At 51.1% G+C, this 12,657-nt stretch overlaps 1 protein-coding gene across 2 annotated transcripts in view; it reads right to left on the bottom strand.

The window, feature by feature from the left end:
• Positions 1–12,657, bottom strand: part of TANGO6 (transport and golgi organization 6 homolog) — a 205,432-nt gene that overhangs the window by 39,981 nt on the left and 152,794 nt on the right. The window lies entirely within an intron of this gene.

Here is a 12,657-nt window from a genome sequence, read left to right as displayed (position 1 = left end):
CCCAGCTCCTAGCAGGCACGCACAAAAATTGTCTAAAATCTCAACAAAGAGATACCACTCAAAACGACGTCAATGGCAACAGCCCTTTCTGAGGCATTCATGCGAGATTTAAGAGACAAAAGCACACATTTTACAAGTGTGGCCAGTGGCAGCAGCCATCTACAAGGTATGTCTCTTTTCTTCGATTGGTCTCTCCCACACTTGTGTTATCAGATTTACTGTGTGAGTGTATTTCTTGGCCAGCAGTAGAGGGATGTGGAACCATGATGAGAAAATAGCCAGATTGTGTGTTTGGAAACATGTATAAATACATATTATGGTTGAAGAATGGTGAGCGCAGGCAAAAATGAGGAAAGAGGCTTGTACCGAAATTTTAACTATGCAGGTTGTATTTTTCACAGCTTTCAAACAGTTGGGCATAGTTCAAAGTGTCTAATTAATCAGTGATGGCAGAGAGATTAGAAGAAGTAGCTCGTTCTCAAGCATAATTGCATCTGTGATGCACTGGCGTTTAACCAAGTTGTACATCTATCTGACAAACTTGCAGCTTGCACGTGAAGGGAAATCCCAGGAAAGCTCAACTCTTTGGGGGCTGTTTCTCAAGAAGACCTAGGTAACTGCTTCTGCCTTTGTCCTGGGACCCTCTGACCCCACAGCCTGCAATGGTTTCTACGCCTCTGGCATTAACGGTAGAAGCAATTCAGTCCTGGGAGGAATTCCTTGGGCGACCTCCAAACAGGCCACAATATAATAGCTACCTCCACTTCCAGGCTTAGTATTTACAAGGTAAGAGCTGAAATCAGAGAGACAAGTTGGAGCTAGGTCCGAGTCCTTCTTGACACACACACACTAGTTGAGCTCATTCAGTCTGCCAGCCAATGGAGGAAAGCCAGCCCACGGCCATGCCAGGAGCGGACGCTCCCCAGTGTTCTGCCTGCCTAGCTCTGGGTTTCGCTTTGGGCCCAGGCTTCCATATTTGGTGCATCACGGCTTCCTGGCCTTGACCTCAGCTGGTGTCCACCTTCGCCAGCTGCATTCCGCCTCACTGTGCTGCGCGCAGCCGCAGGTCTCAGTGCTAGGCTGATTGCCTGTTGGGCATTAACTGCACCCCCGGGATGTCCAGGCTCTTCCCCTTCAAGGCCAGTTCCTGAAGCCCTGTGCCACCTTGCAGGCAGGACTAAGAAAGGAGCACTTACTACACGGTGTCCTCCAAGCAGCTGGGACGGCCTGCTTGCACAGGCTGTGAGTTACGCCTCTGAGGGACCAGGCTGTCTGCACTGAGCCAGCCAGGACACTCAGAAGAGGTTCGTGGACTTCCCTCAACACCTCTGTCCCCAGGACCAAGTTCTATGAAACGTGTAAGGGTGGTCACACACAGTGTGTCCGCAGCAGCAGGATTCCAATACAGCATTGCAGGCATCATGCAGAAATAACACAGCTTCTGTGTAGCCCAAGCTCCCAGGACCTGCCTGTAATGCTGCTCAGGGTGCCAGGTCCCTGGTCCAACATGGGAGGCGGGGAGGAGGTGCGGCCGCTGTCCCCCATCTCTCTTCATGGCCAGGTTCTCACCTCTGAAACCAAGGCCGCAAAGCCCATGTTCTAGCCCCAACAGCCTTGGTTACGATGGGCAGATGATGTAAGGTCTTTACTAATTTATGAAGTGGCGTCCGATTTCTATCCTCTAAGTCCTCCCGGGGGGCAGAAAACGTTCTCTGTGATCTTTGTGTCACCTGCCCTGAGGGTCAGTGTCCCTGTTCTAATATCTACCCAAGGCACGGCTTTCTCTTTCCTGGCTCGGTCACGAAAATCACATTCGCTTTGGAGAGCTCAATAGAGAGAGATGGTGACAGCTCTGGAAACAGAGAGATCAGCTGAAGCAATTTCACACGTGTAAGGAGCCAACAGCAGTGAGGAGGACATCACTCCCCACCCAGCCAGTGCACGCCAAGTGTCATCAGGACCATACAAATAAAGACAACACAAACCGCGCGTTTACCAAACACGGACTCTGGACAAACTGGGGAGAGAAGGGACCAGAGGTGAGGTGTGTAGGGCAGAAGCAGGACTCATTTCCAGCCGCCTGTCCATCCCTGTTCTGGAAGCTCCCATTGCTGGCCGACCACCTTATCTGAAGAGACCGTCTACAGACTAGGCAGCCTTAGGAGCAAAGGCAGCATGCCCGGTAATTCTCGCCAACTCAGCTCACTCCGCCAACCTGCCAGGAATGAAACCATGGTGGCCACCGCCGCGTCTCCGGGGCTTCCTGGGACGTCCGCCCGAGACTTCAGCCCATGGGTCTATGCGTGCTGCAGGGGCTCACTCAGGAAACTGCACTTACTGTAGCAAAACCGGAAATAAATCCCATGCATGAGTGGGATCAGAGGCTCTGGCTTTGTGTAAGACCTCCGGGCTCTGGCAGGTGGAATTCTGGGCACCACATGAAAAGCGCCCAGCTCTCCCTGGAGCTGTCACCTGGGGCACATCCTGCTCATGGCACAGAGGACAGGCCTGTCACTGCAAGTCACATAAATCACATTTCCTTGCCAGAGAAGGGGGGAAGATGAAGCACCTCTTCAGGTTTGGTTTTGAGCAACACAGCTCTTGACAAAAACAAGAAGAAACTGGGCAGGAAATAAGAAATGCTCTCTAAATGGGCGAAAATTTGACAGCAAAAGAGAAGAAAAACCCAGATTTCCAGTACAGAGTACAGAAAGATGAAGACTACACGCTCTATCCCCTGGCTCCCAGCCTGCCCTGTCGAACACAGTGCCCAGTCCTAGAGCAGCGGCAGCGGGGCCGTCTCTGCAGAGCTCCACAAGCTGCAGGAGAGGAAGCGCATCCGTGCCCCAGAGAAGTCCACGTTAGGAGAGACCACACTGGCTGGTTTCACGAGTCCTGTGCTAAAATATATCACTTCTATAGTGTTCATTCATTTTCATTTTATTTGAAAGGCACAGAGACAGAGAGAGAGAGAGAGAGAGAGAGAGCGCACGCAAGTTTGTCCATCTGCTGGGTCACCCCCCAGCAGCTGGTGCGGGGCCAGGAAGAGAAGCCAGGAGCTGGGAATTCAATGCAGGTTTCCATGTAGGGTGCCAGGGACCCAACTACTTAGCCATCACCCGTTGCCACCCAGCGAGCGTATTAACATGAACCTGGATTGGAAGCAGAAGCAAGACTTGAAACCAGGCACCCCAATATGAGATGTGGACAGCCCAAATGGGGTCTTTTTTTAATTTTTAAAAAGATTTTATTTATTTGAGAGTTATAGACAGAGAGAGAGAGACAGAAAGAGAGGACCTCCATCCACTGGTTCACTCCCCAAATGGCTGCAATGGCCAGAGCTGTGCTGATCCAAAGCCAGGAACTTCTTCCTGGTCTCCCACATGGGTGCAGGGGCCCAAGGACTTGGGCCATCTTCTACTGTCCTCCCAGGCCACAGCAGAGAGCTAGATCGGAAGAGGGGCAGCTGGGACTAGAACCGGTGCCCATATGGTAGCCAGCACTGCCCGTGGAGGCCTAGCCCACTATGCCACAGTGCTGAAGCCCCAGGTGGGGTCTTAACTGCTGGGCCCAACCCCTATCCTGATGGCTTCTATAACTGCTTGTTTCTCCTCTTCCCCTGCCAGGCTGACCATCTGCAGATGGTCACCACCTTCGTGACGCCCTGGAGAGTCTAACACAGGATTCCAGCTGCGGTCGCTCAGCGTCCGTGGTCTGCTGTGGCAGCCTCTGTTTCGTTAAAGGGATGACGCTGGGTCCTGCATCTGTGTCCTCCAGCACGTGCGGCACACGACCAAGGCACACAGAGGAGAACTCCTGCTGTTTGCAGTCAAACACGAGTTTCCTCAGAGCTGAATTCCTTCTCCACCAGTACACACGTGAGCTAAGTGTCTGTGAGACTATAAGAAAGACTTGGAGCACTTGTGTGGGGCACGGAAAGGACTGTCACAGGAGAGGCCACAGTCATCCTTTAAAATGGTTAGATCACTTCATTCCCGTGCTCTTGCTTCCCGTCTCCCTCCAGGAGACAGTCACAGTCTGAACGAGACCCACCTGCACCTTCCAGACACCAGCTCCGGGGATACTTCCTCCTTCCTTCTTCTCTCGAACCACAATGGCCTTGCTGTTCCCTAGCAAGTCAGGCCTGCACCTGCCACAGGGCCTCTGTACTTGCATCTCCCTCCGTCTTCAATGCTCTCTCCCCAGACACCTGGGTCATCTCCTTGCTTTTGTATTTTGTAGGTCTTTGCTCAAACGTCACTCATCAGTGAGGCTGCTCCCGTGCAGCTGAGTCACAAACAAGTCCCCTCTGTGCTCCTTATCTTGCCAGCCTCAGCGCCTTAGCACTTCAAACCCCCGCCCAGGTACAGATTTGCTCACTGCCTGCCTCTGCTGTCCAGAACGTGAGGTCCATGAGGACGGGAACTTCACTGTGGTCACAGCTGGCTCTCCAGCAAGAAGCACGTGGCTTGGCTGTAGTCCCCACAGGCACAGAGTGGGTGCTCAATAAACACTTGTTGAATGGGTAAACCAACACATGGAGAACTACGTAAGAGCCAGGCCAAATGTCCGGCTCTTCCCACGTGATGAAGGGAGGCTCAAAGGCTGAAATACCAAGGTTGGCAGGTGTCCAGGCCTGTTCGAACTTGCGGTCCACCCAGGGTAGCTGGCTTGGTGCTGAGGACAAGGCAAGCATGGGGGGCTACCTAACAAGGAACATCTAAAAAGAAGACAGAAATCATATGGGATGGAAACACCTGGTTTCCCAAATCAGAGGGGCTAGTCTGCTTTCTGAAGTTTCACTGCCCAAAGCAATCTCTTTTAAGATAGAGCTACAGGGGCTGGCATTGTGGCGTAGCACATTAAGCTGCTGTCTGCAGTGCCGGCATTCCATATGGGCACTGGTTCAAGTCCTGGCTGCTTCACTTCTGATCCAGCTCCCTGCTAATGCATCTGGGAAAGCAGCACAGCATGGCCCAGGTGCTAGCTTGGGCCCCTGCACCCATGTGGGAGACCTGGAAGAAACTCCTGTCTCCTGGCTTTGGCCTGGCCCAGCCCAGGCCATTACAACCATTTGGGGAGTGAACCAGAGGATGGAAGATCTCTCTCTCTGTCTCTACCTTTTCTCTATAACTCTTCCTCTCAAATAAATAAAGTAAATCTTAAAAAAAAAAAAAAAAGAGAGAGAGAGAGAGAGCGAGCAAGCGAGCTACGTGATCTGCCCTGTCTGTGGCTTTGTTCCTATGTCCGTTCTCTCTTCGGCCACGGGCACGGCCACAGTCTTCTAAATGAACTGAAGACGCCTCCTGAGAGACAGCTTGGAGGAGCGAAGGGCATGCACTCTGGAGCCAGCTGCCTGCATTCCAGTCCTGGCCCTGAACCCCCTTTCTGAATGACCTCAGTGACTGACTCAATTTCCCTGTGCTTCGGTCTCCTCTGTGAGGACTGGGTCAGCTGACATACATAATGTACTCAGAAGAGTATTAAGTGCTTGCTATGATGACTGACTAAAACATTTTTTTTTAACTTTTTTTTTTTTTTTTAAGGGCAGCCACTAATGGCGCAACAGGCTAAGCTGCCACCTGGGATGCCCACATCCCTTACCGGAGTGCCTGGGATACAGTCCCACCTCTGCTCACCCCATCCTGGATACAGTCCCACCTCTGCACACCCCATTCCTGGGATACAGTCCCACCTCTGCACACCCCATCCTGGATACAGTCCCACCTCTGCTCACCCCCTCCTGGATACAGTCCCACCTCTGCACACCCCATCCTGGATACAGTCCCACCTCCACACACCCCATCCTGGATACAGTCCCACCTCCACACACCCCATCCTGGATACAGTCCCACCTCTGCTCACCCCCTCCTGGGATACAGTCCCACCTCTGCACACCCCATCCTGGATACAGTCCCACCTCCACACACCCCATCCTGGATACAGTCCCACCTCTGCACACCCCATCCTGGGATACAGTCCCACCTCTGCACACCCCATCCTGGGATACAGTCCCACCTCTGCACACCCCATCCTGGATACAGTCCCACCTCTGCACACCCCATCCTGGGATACAGTCCCACCTCTGCACACCCCCTCCTGGATACAGTCCCACCTCTGCTCACCCCCTCCTGGGATACAGTCCCACCTCTGCACACCCCATCCTGGATACAGTCCCACCTCCACACACCCCATCCTGGATACAGTCCCACCTCTGCACACCCCATCCTGGGATACAGTCCCACCTCTGCACACCCCATCCTGGGATACAGTCCCACCTCCGCACACCCCATCCTGGATACAGTCCCACCTCTGCACACCCCATCCTGGGATACAGTCCCACCTCTGCACACCCCATCCTGGATACAGTCCCACCTCCGCTCACCCCATCCTGGGATACAGTCCCACCTCTGCTCACCCTATCCTGGATACAGTCCCACCTCTGCTCACCCCATCCTGGATACAGTCCCACCTCAGCACACCCCATCCTGGGATACAGTCCCACCTCCACACACCCCATCCTGGGATACAGTCCCACCTCCGCACACCCCATCCTGGGATACAGTCCCACCTCTGCACACCCCATCCTGGGATACAGTCCCACCTCTGCACACCCCATCCTGGATACAGTCCCACCTCCGCTCACCCCATCCTGGGATACAGTCCCACCTCTGCACACCCCATCCTGGGATACAGTCCCACCTCTGCTCACCCTATCCTGGATACAGTCCCACCTCTGCTCACCCCATCCTGGATACAGTCCCACCTCTGCTCACCCCCTCCTGGGATACAGTCCCACCTCTGCACACCCCATCCTGGATACAGTCCCACCTCCACACACCCCATCCTGGATACAGTCCCACCTCTGCACACCCCATCCTGGGATACAGTCCCACCTCTGCTCACCCCATCCTGGATACAGTCCCACCTCTGCTCACCCCCTCCTGGGATACAGTCCCACCTCTGCACACCCCATCCTGGATACAGTCCCACCTCCACACACCCCATCCTGGATACAGTCCCACCTCTGCACACCCCATCCTGGGATACAGTCCCACCTCTGCTCACCCCATCCTGGGATACATTCCCACCTCTGCACACCCCATCCTGGATACAGTCCCACCTCTGCACACCCCATCCAGCTTCTGCTAATGCATTAGGGAGGCAGCAGATAACAGCCCAAGTGACTGGGTTCCAGCCACCCACCTGGGAGATCTGGATAGAGTTTCTGGTTCCTGGCGGGCCTGGCCCAGCCCAGGCTGTTACAGCCTTTTGGGAAGTGAACCAGTAAATGGAAGATATTCTCTCCCTCTCCCTCCATCACTCTGCCTTTCAAATACACATATAAATAAATCCCTTAAAGTATTTATTTTTAATTGACAGAGTAATTATACATATTCATAGGGTACAGTGTAATATTTAAGGAGGTTCTTTGTATACAATGAGTACAATGAATAAATCAGATGAGGGCAATTGGCAAATCCATCCCCTCAAACATTCATCATTTCTTTGTGTTGGGAACATTCAAAATCTTCTCTGCTGGCTGTGTTCGAATATACTATGAACTGCTGTCGGCCATAGTTACACTGCTGTGCTACAGCACCGCAGATGACGACATTCATACACGCGGGGACTAGAGCCTCCCCATCTTCATTCAGCAGTCATCAGGCAACACCCAGCACCCAGCACCCACTCCAAGCCCAGTGCTGGCACAGGTACTAGCAGGGACGCAAAGATGGGTGGAAACTGGTCCTGCCCCGGTTGTGCTCACCATTTATTAGTGACCAGGACCACTGCAGGGACTGACGCTGCTCAAACAGCCCAGGTCTGGGATTTGCCAACGGCTCCTCACCTCCATTTAAGGGTGAGAGATAAAGACGGTCTCAAGGTCACAAACAGAGCTTCCCTTGTGTCGATAAACAGCCTGCCACCAGTTGTACTACATTTCTGCAGGCTAAATATGCAATGCGCAATCCTTGTGGTGAGCCAGACAGGCATAAAGCAATGAGGCCTTCGCGCTGTGGCCCTGCCTGCCATCACCCAACCCCCACCGCCCACCCCGTCACTCCAGCCTTCAGAGTCCTTCGAACACATCACTTCCACGCTGCCGTGCGTCTACACAAGCTGCCCCCTCCCTGCACTGCGCACCTCTGCCTTCGCCAGCTTCTACTTGTTCTGCCCCAGGGGTCTCTTCTCCAGGGTACCTTTGTGAACACCCACACTTCTCCAGCGTGCTCCCACAGCACCCATCCCATGAGCTGATCCTGCCCAGAAGGAAGGGTGGGAGCTCATGGAGGTTAGTATCCCCAGCCTTCAGAAAGGATCTGACACACCGCAGGTGCTGGGGGTGTCTGAAGGCCACCAGCTGCTCCTCCTCACCACTGTCATCATCAGCTCCCTCCAAATGACCAAGAGGCTCCTTAAACAAGTCTTTATATAGAGGAACTAAATATCGTTGCTCAAATGTCACCTTTCCAATGAGGCTGACCTGGATAACCTATTTAATAGTCACTGCCCTAACACCTACCACTACAGTCCTGATCACCCCCCTCTACTCTATCTTTTTATCCAAAGAAACTGTCACTGTCTAATCTACCAGACACTTTACTGATGGATTACACACTTTATTGTCTCCTTTCACTAGAACATTCACTCCGTGAAGAAGGGAATCACTGTCTCTTTTGAAGAGTGCTATGACTTAGGTGTCTAGAGTATTTCTTCTCATGTAGTAGGTTCCTCATAAATATTGTTGAATAAATCATTATATCAAGGAGCAGGTGCTTGGCCTGGCAATTAAGACACCTGCAATCCACACTGGAGTATCTGGGTTCAAATCCAGGCTCCAGCTTCTGACTCCAGCTTCCTGTCAATGCTGATGGTGGAATACGGTGCTGACGGGTCAAGTAATTAGGTTCTTGTCTCCCACATGGGAGATCTGGACTAAGTTCCCAGCTCCTGGCTTTGGACTGTTGCAGGCATTTGGGGAATGAACAAGTGAGTGGGAGCTTTCTCTCTCTAGTACAGCTTTCTCTGTTTCAGACTCTGTTTCTCTATCTGTAGCTCAAATTAAAATAAAAAAATCATATGAAGAATACACATTATCTCTATATCCTTGCAACAATCCTGCATTATAGGTATTTTAAGCCCATTTTCTAGATCAAGAAATTGAGTTTAGAGTCTAAGTCATCATTTGCCCAAGTGAACATAGGTAAGTAGGTGGGGTGGGGATGGCATTTATTCCCATCTGTAAATGGGTCAAGATGGGGGGCGGGGTGTGAGCTCCAGAAAGATGATACTTGTTGACAAATCTGCTTTAGCTCAATCTTCCTGAGCAACCAGACCAAGACATTTCTCCAGTGCTTTTATTTTTATTTTTTTAAGATTTATTTATTTAGGCCAGCGCCATGGCTCAATAGGCTAATCCTCTGCCTAGAGGCGCCGGCACACTGGGTTCTAGTCCCGGTAGGTGCGCCGGATTCTGTCCCGGTTGCCCCTCTTCCAGGCCAGCTCTCCGCTGTGGCCCAGGAGTGCAGTGGAGGATGGCCCAAGTGCTTGGGCCCTGCACCCCATGGGAGACCAGGAGAAGCACCTGGCTCCTGCCTTCGGATCACACCTCAGCGTGGTGTGCCGGCCACAGCGTGCCAGCCACGGCGGCCATTGGAGGGTGAACCAACAGCAAAAGGAAGACCTTTCTCTCTGTCTCTCTCTCTCACTGTCCACTCTGCCTGTCAAAAAAAAAAAATAAATTAAAAAAAAAAGATTTATTTATTTATTTGAAAGGCAGAGTTACAGAGGCAGAAGCAGAGAGACACAGAGAGAAGTCTTCCATTCTCTAGTTCACTCCCCAAATGGCCGCAATGGCCGGAGCTGGGCGGATCCGAAGCTGGGAGCCTGGAGCCTCTTCAAGATCTCTCAAGTGGATACAGGAGCCCAAGCACATAGCCATCCTCCAGTGCCTTTCAGGCCACAGCAGAGAGCTGGAAGTGGAGCAGCTGGGACTTGAACCAGTGCCCATATGGGATGCCAGCACTGCAGGCAATGGCTTTACCCACTACACCACAGTGCTGGCCCCTCTCCAGTGCTTCTGACAGCAAATCATATGCTGCCAGCATGCTACAGTCTCCTTATAAGACAGAAAGGGAACAGTCTAGTGATGCAAACAGAACTGCGGACTTAGAGTTTAGAATCAGAGACCACGACATGCAGGTATCATTCAGGTTCACTGATTTTAGAAAACCTACGGACCTTGTCAAGTCGGAGCTGATCCACTTGGAGACCATGGTAAGTTTGAAAACAATATTTGTAAGGCTGGTACAATTCTCGAATATACTAGAAATCACTGAGTGGCATGCTTTTATTTAAAAAGATTTATTTATTTGAAAGGCAGAGTTACAGAGAGAGAGAAAAGGAGAGACAGAGACATACAGAGAGACTGAGAGGTGTTCCAACCGCTGGTTCACTCCCCAAATGGCTGTAACAGCCAGGGCTGAGCCAGGCCAAAGCTGGGAGCCAGGAGCTTCTTCCAGGTCTCCCAATGTGGGTGCAGCAGCCCAAGCACTTGAGCCCTCCTCTGCTGATTTCCCAGGTGCATTAGCAGGGAAATGGATCGAAGTAGAGCAGCTAGGACTAGAACAGGCACCTATATGAGATGTGCTGGCACTGCAGATAATGGCTTAACCCACTGCGCCACAGCACCAGCCCTGAGTGGTATCCCTTTTTTAAAAAATTTATTTATATATATACTTGAAAAGCAAAGTGACGTAGAGAGAGGAAGCAACAGGGACAGAAGGAGGTCTTCCATTTGCTGGTTCATTCCTCAATGGCCACACCAGCCAGGTCCAGGCAAGGCCAAAGCCAGAAGCCAGGAACTCCATCTGGCCTCCGACATGGGTAGCAGGGGCCCAAGTACATGAGCTATCATCAGCTGCCTTCCCAGGCACATTACCAGGGAGCTGGATGGAAAGTGGAGCAGCCAGGACTTGACATGGGTGTCACAGCAGGCACAGTGCTCACCCTCTCCTCTTGGTGATTATGTCCTTTTTTAAAAATTTTTTTATGATTATTTCTACTCCTTACTTTTTAAAAAAAAAAGATTTTTTTTTTATTTGAAAGAGTTAACACAGAGAGGAGAGGCAGAGAGAGAGAGAGAGAGAGAGAGAGAAAGTCTTCCATCCGTTGGTTCACTACCCAACTGGCCACAATGGCCAGAGCTGCACCAATCTGAAGCCAAGAGCCAGGAGCTTCCTCTGGTTCTCCCATGCAGGTGCAGGGGCCCAAGGCCTATGGGCCATCTTCCACTTTTTTCCCAGGCCGTAGCAGAGAGCTGGATTGGAAGTGGAACAGCCGGGTCTTGAATTGGCACCCATATGGGATGCCGGCACCACAGGTGGCGGCTTTACCCACTACACCATAGCGCTGACTCTGGTGATTATGTCTTGAGTGTACCTGCTATCTACTAGGCACTGGGTGTAAAGTGGTGAGAAAAATATTGAGTTCTAACTTTTTTGGTAAAAAGCTCCACGCCAGGGCCATCAACGAAGGAGGTACCTTTCTCTGAAGGGAGGAGAGAACTTCCACTTTGACTATGACCCTGTCGGAATAAGATCGAAGTTGGCGAACTCAAAAGGCTTCCATAGCCTTGGTAACTCATGACTAGAGCCTAGGGAGATTACTGACGCCATAAACAAAGAGTGTCAAATTGTTAAGTCAACAACAGGAGTCACTGTGTACTTACTTCTCATGTGGGATCTGTCCTTAATGTGTTGTCCAATGTGAAGTAATGCTATAACTAATACTGAAACAGTATTTTACACTTTGTGTTTCTGTGTGGGTGCAAACTGATGCAATCTTTACTTAATATATACTAAATCGATCTTCTGTATATAAAGATAATTGAAAATGAATCTTGATGTGAATGGAATGGGAGAGTGAGCGGGAAATGGGAGGGGTGCAAGTGGGAGGGAAATTATGGGCGAGGGGAAGCCATTGTAATCCATAAACTGTACTTTGGAAATTTATATTTACTAAAAAAAAAAAAAAAAAAAAGCCCCACACCCCCTGAATGCAGGGGACCCGAGTATCTGCCTGAGATTTTTCTGTGAACAGAGCAGAGACTCACAGAGGGGCCAGGGACCAGGGCGAGGTTCTAGCTATCCTCTCCTGAGAGCTTCTTCAATTCTGTTTTCTCCGAATCTTCATCCTTCATTGCCTGAGATGGGCTAAGATGATTTCCTGTCACCTGGAACTAAGAACTTCTTACCAGAGGTTGACAATCTCTTAGGTTTCAGGGTTTGGATTCTTTTCAGGTTTTAGAATATTTGAATGCACATAATGACACTGTGGGGGAGGGACCCAAGTGTTTAAACACGAAGTTCATTTAAATCCCATCTATACCTTGGACACCTTGCTTGAAAGTATTTGAGCAACACAGAGAGGGAGAAATAAAGAGAGCTCCCAAATGCTGGTTTACTCCCCAAATGCCCGTAACAGCCAGGACTTGTCCGAGGCCAAAACAGGAGCTGGCAACACAATCTACGTCTCCCATGTGGGCAGCAGGAACCCAGTTACGTGAGCCCACTGCTACCTCCCAGGGCCTGCCTTGGTAGGAAGCTGGAGTCAGAAGCTATAGTTGTATCCAAACCCAGGTACTATATGGCA

This window comes from Lepus europaeus, chromosome 19 (assembly GCF_033115175.1).
Source record: "Lepus europaeus isolate LE1 chromosome 19, mLepTim1.pri, whole genome shotgun sequence".
NCBI lineage: Eukaryota > Metazoa > Chordata > Mammalia > Lagomorpha > Leporidae > Lepus > Lepus europaeus.
Note: the sequence above shows the minus strand (reverse complement) of the source record. Positions and strands in the feature narration are given on the sequence as shown.